Raw genomic sequence first — 10,228 nt, forward strand, 5'->3', positions numbered from 1 at the left:
CTTTAGCTGCAGAAGCTGCGGTGTACATCTGCAGCAGCCGTGATGATTTTGCCTCATGGCTGTGACAAGCACTATACCCCTTTTCAATTTTGGTGGGCAGGGGGTAAGTGAATGGGGCTGCTGTACAAGCATCCTGCAAATGCAAGATACTAAGAGTTAAACCAGGTGGAGAGGAGGTGATACAACAACTTCTCACCGCCTCTCAAATGATGGATAGATTTGGTCTCAAAAGAGGGAGCTGTGCAGAAGGGCTCATTTACATGGGTGCAGAGACCCGTGCAGGGTGCAAAATCCATTTTTTTTTTTTTTTTTTAGACATCTGGACTCTGGAGCTGCATGCAGACAGTATGTCTGTACAAATGAATTGCTAACCACTAAAACCAATGGTTACTATTCCATACTCTTACTCTTGGACTTACTCTGCTGCTGCTGACCACCCCCTCCTCCTCAAAAAACTCTATTTACTTGCTCTCTGTGACTGTACCCTCCGTTGTTTCGAATCTTGCCTATCTCACCGCACCTTCAGTGTCACTTACAACTCTACCTCCTCCTCTCCTACTCCTCTTACTGTCGGGGTCCCCCAAGGTTCTGTCCTTGGACCTCTCCTATTCTTGATCTACATTTCTTCCTTGGGTCAGCTGATAGCTTTCCATGGTTTCCAATACCATTTCTATGCTGATGACACACAAATCTATCTCTATACTCCTCAGCTCACCCCATCAGTTTTCTCATGTATCACTGATTTACTAACAGACATATCATACTGGATGTCACACCACTTCCTAAAACTCAATCTATCCAAAACTGAGCTCATAATATTTCCTCCCCCAAGTGCCTCTTCCCCCGATTTCTCGGTCAGGATCAATAGCACAACTATCAACCCATCCCCGCATGCCAGGGTGCTAGGGGTAACCCTGGATTCTGAACTATCCTTTAAGGCCCACATCCAATCCCTGTCCAAACCATGCTGCCTCAACCTCCGCAACATCTCCAGAATACACCCCTTTCTAACCAATGATACCACAAAGCTTCTAATTCACTCCCTGGTCATCTCTCGCCTCGACTTTTGCAACTCCCTCCTCATTGGCTTACCTTTACATAGGCTATCCTCCTCCAGTCCATCATAAATACTGCTGCCAGGCTCATCCACCTTTAGCAACCATTCAGTGTCTGCTACCCCTCTTTGCCAATCCCTCCACATGCTTCCACCCACCCAACAAATAAAATTCAAAATACTAACAACAACTCACAAAACCATCCACAACTCTGCCCCTAGCTACATCACCAACCTAGTCTCAAAATATCAACCAAACCGCTCTTTGATCTTCCCAAGACCTTCTGCTCTCTAGTTCCCATGTCACCTCCTCCCATGCCCACCTCCAGGACTTCTCCCGAGCTTCTCCCTAGCTTCTCCCATCCTATGGAACTACTTACCCCAATCTGTCCAACTATCTCCTAATCTATCCACCTTTAGATGATCCCTGAACACCTTTCTCTTTAACAGCTTCCTGTCCCCCCTGACGGGGGGAGAGCTGTTAGTAAACAAAACAGTTCTCCTTCCTGTCAACTCATGCATGCTGCTTTGAATGGCTGTGCATAGTACAGCCACACAAATCAGTGTGCTTACAGTGAAGCACACAGACACAACCGCATAGTAAAATAAATACCCAGTACACAGTTAACCCTTTGCCCCACATGTTAACCCCTTCCTGTCCAGTGCCAGTAGTACAATGTCAGTGCTTTTTATTAGCACTGATCACTGTATTGGTATCACTGGGGATGTCAGTGACACTGAGTCAGTTCCCCCCAGTGTCAGAATGCCTGCCGAAGTCCCGCAGTCCCACTATAAGTCACTGATCGCCGCCATTACTGGTAAAAATTAAAGAAAAAAATCTCAGTGTATATATACCGCCATTTGTAAACGCTATAACTTTCACGTAAACCAATTAAATTACATGTATTGGGATTTTTTTTTAGCAAAAACATGTAGCAGAATACATTTTGGTCTAAATTTGACGAAATTTGAGTTTTTTAATTTTTTTACTGGACATGGTTAATAGCAAAAAGTAAAAAATATAGTTTTTTTTCTCAAAATTGTCACTCTTTTTTATTTGTAATGCAAAAAATAAAAACCGCTCTGAAGATCAAATACCACCGAAAGAAATCTTAGATTGTACGCTCTAAAGAGCAGGGCCCTCTGTTTCTTCTTGTACCAAATTTAATTGTAACTGTTATGTCTGCCTTCATTTTGTAAAGCACTGCGCAAACTGTTGGCACTATATAAATCCTGTATTAAAATAATAATAATATGTTAGTCAATGGACACTGACCCTAGGTTCACACCTATGCAGGTTTTGTTTGAGCCATTTCTGCATTGCATTTTGCGCTGTGTTTTTGCAGTTGCGTTTGTTATGCGTTTTTGATGCTTTTTTTTTTTCTCATGTTTTTCTTGTTGCTAGGCAGATATAAAACGAAAAAAAATGCAGCAAAAACACAATACATGCTTTTCTGTAGTATTTCCATTGAAGTCTATAGAAACAAAAACATAGCTTTTTGTGTTAAAAAAAAGTCCCTGACCCTTTCCATAAAACGCACCAGGTAAAAACGCACAGGTGTGAACATGTCCCTTAGGAAATCATGTTAAATGGACTGTACTGCGTTTCTGCAAAATGCTGCAGAAAACACTTTGGTGTGAACCTAGGGTGGCTTTGTCTCCATTAACTAAGCTATGCTACCTGCATGCAGCTCCAGTTGTTTAAATAAATGGCTCTTGCATGCTTTATAGGCCTTGCTCCCATGTGAATGAGCCGTTAAATGGCAAATGCCTGTAAGTGCTGTTTTATCCACTTACCGCCTGGGCCAATTTTGACATTTTTCACATACATGTTAAAATCTGTATTGTGTTGCTAGAAAATTGCTTAGAACTCCCAAACATTCCATGTTTTCTGAAAGCAAAGGCCCCGGAAAATAAAATGTTGGTTATTGCAATTTTCTATGTTGCATTATGTTTGGGTAGCCTTTTTTAAAATGCAAATTTTCAAGGAAAAAAATGCAATCAAAATAATTTTAATGTCCACAAACACAATGTAATACCCACTTTTGGTAAAATATAAAATCTTATGCTGCATTGAATAAATGGATAACAAACATGTCAACATTTAAAATTGGGTACGTCTGTGAAATGGTGACAAACTACGGTACTTAAAATTGTCCATAGGCGACACTTTAAAGGCCTTTACAGGTTACCAGTTTAGAGTTAATCATGAACTCTGGCACGAGAATTATTGCTCTCACTTTGACATTCGCGGTGGTACCTCACATGTGTGGTGCAATCACCGTTTACATATGGTGCAGGACCTATGTGCACATTTGCATTTCGCATGAATGCGGGGGCACTTTAAATTTATTTTATTAAAAAAAATATTTTTACACTTTCTCTTTAATTTTTTTATTCAATTTTATTACTGTCACAAGGGATGAACAACATCTCTTGGTAAATGATAGGTCCTTTTTATGGAGAGATCTGTGGGCTATTAGAACCTGCTCTCTCCTCTGCCCTCCAAGGCAGCCAATCACACACAGATGGTTTGATCATCTGCCTGCTTTGCCGTTACTGGTCAGGCAAACAAAGAACCGAAACAGTAAGTGATGTAATACACGTCACTTCTGGCTTCATGTCTTGTCACAGAGGAAGGGGAGGAATAGATCTTCCACCTTTACCTGTGTTTGCTGCCGAAGGGGGAAGGGAGGGGGAAGGGAGAGAGAGGGAGGAAGAGGGGGGGGGAGGGAAGGGGAAAGAGAGGGAGAGAGAGGGGAGGGAGAGAGAGGGGAGGGAGAGAGAGGGAAGGGGAACGAGAGGGAGAGAGAGGGAAGGGGAACGAGAGGGAGAGAGAGGGAAGGGGAACGAGAGGGAGAGAGAGGGAAGGGGAACGAGAGGGAGAGAGGGGAGGGAGAGAGAGGGAAGGGGAACGAGAGGGAAAAATGTGGAGAGAGGGAGGGAGAGATGGAAAGAGAGAGGGGAAGGGGGGGGGAAAGAGGTAGAGAGAGAGGGGGGGAAGAGAGAGGAAGAGAGAGAGGGGGGGAGAAAGAGAGAAAAGAAAGGGAGAGAGAATCGTATATACATACACACACTTATTGAACTCTTGCTCTCTTATTGGGGAGACGGAGGAGGGGGCACAAAATGTTTGTGTTGCCTAGGGCAGCACAAAATCTAAATACACTACTGGGGAAAGATGGCCCCTTTCAAGACCTGTAAAAGTGATTAGGCAGCTATATAGCCAGTTGATCACTTTTACTTAAAACAGCATGGCCAGCAGCAAAATATGTACACTAGATGGGAAGCAGTTAAAGGGGGATGAGGTACAAACAACCACACCGCTGTGCTTTTAAATGTGTTGTGCCTAAAAGTCACAATTTTAAAATACTTAGGCTATGCCAATGGAAAGGGTCCTGATTTATTGTCTGCACACTGAGTGGGGAAGATTAGTGAGGCCTTTATGCTTCAGAATATAGTAAGGGAACAATCTGATTTAACCTTGTATTGGATCTAGTGTGAATCTACACCTTTAATTAAAATAATTCCTTGTAATCCTGTCACTAAAGGGATGTTAAACAATTATTTAAGTATGTTTAGCAGCTGAATTAATAATTTATTGAGTATGCATCTTTTAATCATTAAAAAACAAAAACGGTACCTACAAAGAGCAAGCTACCAAACTAGGTAAGTATACACCCAGGCAAAGTAGCTCACATGTAAAAACACATATTTTATTAATTTCCCAGTAAAAAAAGGGAGGGAGAGTGGTATCCATAGACAGTGAATATCACGCAACCTCCTAACATATAATAAAAACCAAAAAGCAATCCGTAATGACGTCATCACACTCGGAAGCAGCCTCTGACGAGGTCTGCACACTGGACTTGTGTGACAAACATTATGACGCAAGGACAACCATTAGCATTCCTGAAGGATCAGGAGAGTTCCCAATACTGGGTCACAGGACACATCATACTCTTTTGAGGCATGGGCAGCGACTAATCATGGACAAGAATGAAAACGCCAACTGCATGGCCACCAGAGACACGTTTTCAGGAAAGACCTAAAGAGAGACTGGACTGTCTGTAACCCGGAGTCCTGGTAGCAGTAACTATGTGAAGCATCTGTTCATGATTTCATGCCGTTACAATCCGCACTCTGCTAGGGTTATCTCTTTCTCTTCTTTTCTTTACATATACATGGTCTTCATATCTGTTTAACTATATCCGGTCACCACATCCACCATGCACAGGACTGCACGGATTGACTTAACAGTTTCCATCTACGTACAAGACTCCTGTTTGGATATCCACCCGGTTCAATCTGTATCATTTTGCCCTAATGCCCTCAATATCTGATGGTTATCCATTTTTGCTCTCCTTAGATCCAGGACAATTACCTTTCTGTGGTCATACTATCCATCCGTTTGCTGGCCAATATGACTTATGTTTTCTAAATTGTGCATCTACGAACAGAGACTGTTTGTTGTTCCTCATCAGGAACATTAGGGTCCTTTTCACCTCACCATTGTCGATAATGACACTACATTAGTTTGTGCATTGCAATCCGGATTGCTTTTTGGTTTTTATTATATGTTAGGTGGTTGCGTGATATTCACTGTCTGCAGATATCACTCTCCCTCCCTTTTTTTACTAGGAAATTAATAAAATATGTGTTTTTACATGTGAACTACTTTGCCTGGGGGTATTATTACCTACTTTGGTAGCTTGCTCTTTTCAGTTACCATTTTTGTATTTTATACCCATTTAGGTTCACACCCACACCTTTAATATTTGGTGAGTCTCAGAGCTTAATACAAGGCTACCCTGCCTAACCTTGGTGGCAATTTTTCTACTTATTGATCTTTTAATCATTGCCTATGCTGCCTATGCTTAAGTTGGTGCCCCAAATTTCCAATTTTTCCAGGGTGGCTCCTTTCTCTTGCAGCATCCTACAGAATCACCCTTGCATGCAGAGACTAGAGTGGTTTCTTCCTACACTGTGTACATCAATAGAAATACACAGCCTTACGAGGGCAAGGCACTCCTCTCTTCTTCATTTCCCCCACCTCCTCCCAGCTAATGTCTCTTCTGGAGACTGCACTGTCTGCTGTTAACGCTTTCCAGTGAAGACCGGAAGTTCAGGGAAGCCACACTGAAAGTTGTAAACTGCAAATGCTAGGGTAAGAATTTTAACAAATAGTTTACTTAGGAATGTTTAGTTTATTGTGCTCAATTTTACATAGTTGGGATGAAAAAAGCCGCAAGTCCATCTAGTTCAAACATTTTTACAGGAAAAAATAATGATGGTGATGGCTGTATGACATTTCTCAAGGCAGGTTTCTTTGGGTGACAAAAGTAGACAATCTCTGTAATGTGTGTTGAAATGGACCCATGTAATAAGTGACAATGAAGAGCACAATTGGGAGATGGGGACAGATTGCTGTCACCCTATAACAGAAGAGCCTGAACAATAACTTTCATGGCAGGATCACCAAGTTATTATTTAATAATAAAGATGTAAAATATTGAACATCACTTTTTTATCACAGTAAATGAACATGTTAACGTTTATATTACAGTTCAGTGATTGGGTTTACACATACACGATATTTCCAAAAGTATTGGGATGCCTGCATTTACACACACATGAACAGATCACATCCATATGTGGTATTATCTTGATCGTCACGAGTAGAATTTATGTTGCAGGGGCTTTTTTTGCATTGGTACTTGGCAATTGTATAAAAATATACAGCTAAAAAAAAATATATATATATTTATTTATTTATTTATCGAGTTTATATAGCGCCAAAGGGTTTGCTCAGCGCTGTACAATAGAGGGGGGACAATACATGAAACAGAACAGTAACATCAAACAGTACACAAGGGGTAAGAGGGCCCTACTCTTTCGAGCTTACAATCTAGGAGGGAGGGGGTAGAGGCACAGGAGGAAACGGCTGTGGGGGATGGAATGGTAGGAGGAGGGAAGGGCAGCGGCTGTTAGGTGAGGGTGGGGTAGGCTTCCCTGAAGAGGCGGGTTTTCAGGGAGCGCCTGAAGGTGAGGAGGGAAGGTGACAGTCTGATGGATTGGGGTAGTGAGTTCCAGAGGATGGGGGAGGACCTGGAGAAGTCTTGCAGTCGTGCGTGGGAGGAGGAGACCAGGGAGCAAGATAGAAGGAGGTCCTGTGAAGAGCGAAGGGTACGGGTAGGGTGGTACCTGGGAATCAGGTCGGTGAGGTAGTTAGGGGCAGTGTTGTGAATGGCCTTATAGGTCAGGGTGAGCAATTTGAATTTAATGCGTTGGGCAATGGGGAGCCAGTGGAGGGAGAGGCAGAGGGGGGTGGCAGAGGTGGAGCGGCTGGTGAGGTGGATGAGTCTGGCCGCTGAGTTCAGGATGGTCTGAAGCGGGGAGAGCCTGCACTGGGGTAGGCCGGTGAGGAGGGAGTTGCAGTAGTCCAGGCGTGAGATAATCAGGGAGTGTACTAGTAGTTTAGTGGTGTCTGGGGTAAGGAAGGAGCGTATCTTGGAGATGTTCCGGAGGTGGAGCCTGCATGTGTTTGTGAGAGATTTGATATGAGGTTGAAAGGAAAGGTTTGAGTCCAGAATGACGCCAAGGACCTTGGCTTGCTGGGCGGGATTGATGGTGGTGTTGTTGGTAGTGATGGAAAGGATGGGGGGGGGGCGCGGGCTGGGGGGAAGATGAGAAGCTCGGTTTTGGAGAGGTTGAGTTTGAGGAAATGGAGCGACATCCAGTCAGAGATGTCGTTTAGGAGGTGAGTGATGCGGGCGGAGAATGTGGGGGTGAGGTGAGGGGTGGATAGGTAGATTTAAGTATCATCAGCATAGAGGTGGTAATTGAAGCCGTGGGAGTGTATGAGTTTGCCAAGGGAGGAGGTGTAGATGGAGAAGAGAAGGGGTCCAAGGACAGAGCCCTGGGGGACCCCAACAGAGAGGGGGAGTGAGGAGGAGGTGGCACCGTTGTAGGAAACGCTGAAGGAGCGTTGGGATAGATAGGACGAGAACCAGGAGAGAGCGGTGTCTCTGATGCCAAGGGAGAGTAGTTTATTAAGGAGGAGGGGGTGGTCGACTGTGTCAAAGGCCGCGGAGAGGTCTAGGAGGAGGAGGACAGAGTAGTCGCCTTTGGCTTTGGCGGTTAGTAGATCGTTGGTGATTTTGAGGAGGGCAGTTTCGGTGGAGTGAAGGGGACGGAAGCCGGACTGTAGTGGGTCAAGGAGGTTGCTGTCAGTCAGGTGGGCGCTTAGGCGATCGAAGACCAAGCGCTCAAGGAGCTTGGAAGTGAGTGGCAGCAGGGAAATTGGTCTGAGGTTGTTGAGGTCAGTGGGGTCCAGGGAGGGCTTTTTGAGTATGGGGGTGATGTGCGCATGTTTTAGGGGGGAGGGGAAGACGCCAGTAGAGAGGGAGAGATTAAATATGTGGGTAAGGGAGCGGATGAGGGAAGAGGGGGGTGACCGGAGGAGTTGAGAGGGGATAGGGTCCAGGGGGCAGGTAGTGAGGCGGGCTTCTGAGAAGACTCTGCTGACTTCCTCAGTGGTAGTAGGGCTGAAGGAGTGCAGTGATGGGGGGGTTATGGTAGGCAGGGCCTTGGGTGTGATGGGGGGCAGTGCCGTTGCGAGGTCAGAGGAGGGGAGAGATGAGGGGGTGATGGAAGGGGGGAGGCTAGATGGGGAGGTAGATTGCAAGTTGACTATGTCCTTGCGGATTGCGTCAATCTTGTTGTGGAGATGAGTGGCAATCTCGTGGGTGGTAAGTGAGGTACTGAGTGGAGGAGGGGGGGGAGAGAGCAGGGAGTTGAAGATGGAGAAGAGTCGGCGAGGGCAGGTGGAGAGGGTGTTAATCAGGTTAACAAAGTAGGCCTGCTTGGCGGCGTGGAGGGAGGAGGTGTAGGTGAGGAAGGCAGTTTTGTACAGGGAGAATGCGTGAGGGGACCTGGTTTTGCGCCATAGTCTCTCCAGAGCACGACTGCGACGTTTGAGGCATTTAGTGTGGTCATTCTGCCATGGTTGGAGCGGTCTGGGTTTGATGTTGCGTGTGGTTAGGGGTGCCAGAGAGTCTAGGGTAGCTGATAGTGAGTCGTTGTACGTGGAGGTGGCTAGGTCAGGACATGACAGTGGAAGGATGCTGTCGTGTAAGCGGTCGGCAGCCGAGTGGAGGGGGGCCGGGTGCAGGTTGCGGAGGTTGCGGCTGGTGATGGTTTGGCGCACTGGGGGGGAGGAGTTAGGGGAAGGGGAGGTGGAGAACGTGAGGAGGTGGTGGTCGGAGAGAGGGAAGGGGGTGTTAGTGAAGTGGTTGAGGGTATAGAGGTGGGAGAAGACGAGGTCCAGGGTGTTCCCATTGATGTGGGTGGAGGATTGAGTGTATTGTGAGTGTGAAGGAGGAGGTTAGGTGGAGGTAGCTGGGGTGTTGTCATTGATGGGGATGTTGAAGTCCCCGAGGATGATGGTCGGTAGCTCAGAGGAGAGGAAGAAGGGAAGCCAGGCGGCGAAGTCATCCAGGAAGCGGGCTATGGATCCGGGGGGCCTGTAGATCACTGCGATCCTTAGGGGGGTGGGTGAGAAGAGCCGGATGCAGTGAGCCTCGAAGGAGGAGAAGGTTAGGGAGGGGGGGTTAGGGAGGACCTGGAAGGTGCTCAGCGGTGATAGGAGCAGGCCGACACCACCACCTTTGTGACCGCTCAGTCTTGGTGAATGGGACCAGACGAGACCTCCATGGGAGAGTGCCGCAGGGGAGGTAGTGTCAGTGGCCTGTACCCAGGTTTCGGTGATGGCTAGGAGGTTGAGGGAGCGGGAGATAAAGAGGTCATGGATGGCACACACTATATTGCCAAAAGTATTGGGATGCCTGCCTTTACACGCACATGAACTTGAATGGCATCCCAGTCTTTGTCCGTAGGGTTCAATATTGAGTTGGCCCACCCTTTGCAGCTATGAAAGCTTCAACTCTTCTGGGAAGGCTGTCCACAAGGCTAATCAGTGTGTCTATGGGAATGTTTGACCATTCTTCCAGAAGCGCATTTGTGAGGTCAGGTACTGATGTTGGACAAGAAGGCCTGGATCGCAGTCTCAGCGGTGTCCCGAACATCCCAAAGGAGTTCTATCAGGTTGAGGTCAGGACACTGTGCAGGACAGTCAAGTTCCTCCACCCCAAACTCACTCATCCATGTCTTTATGAA

This window comes from Staurois parvus, unplaced genomic scaffold (assembly GCF_062004578.1).
Source record: "Staurois parvus isolate SC_StPar_1 unplaced genomic scaffold, SC_StPar_1.0 ptg000270l, whole genome shotgun sequence".
Lineage (NCBI taxonomy): Eukaryota > Metazoa > Chordata > Amphibia > Anura > Ranidae > Staurois > Staurois parvus.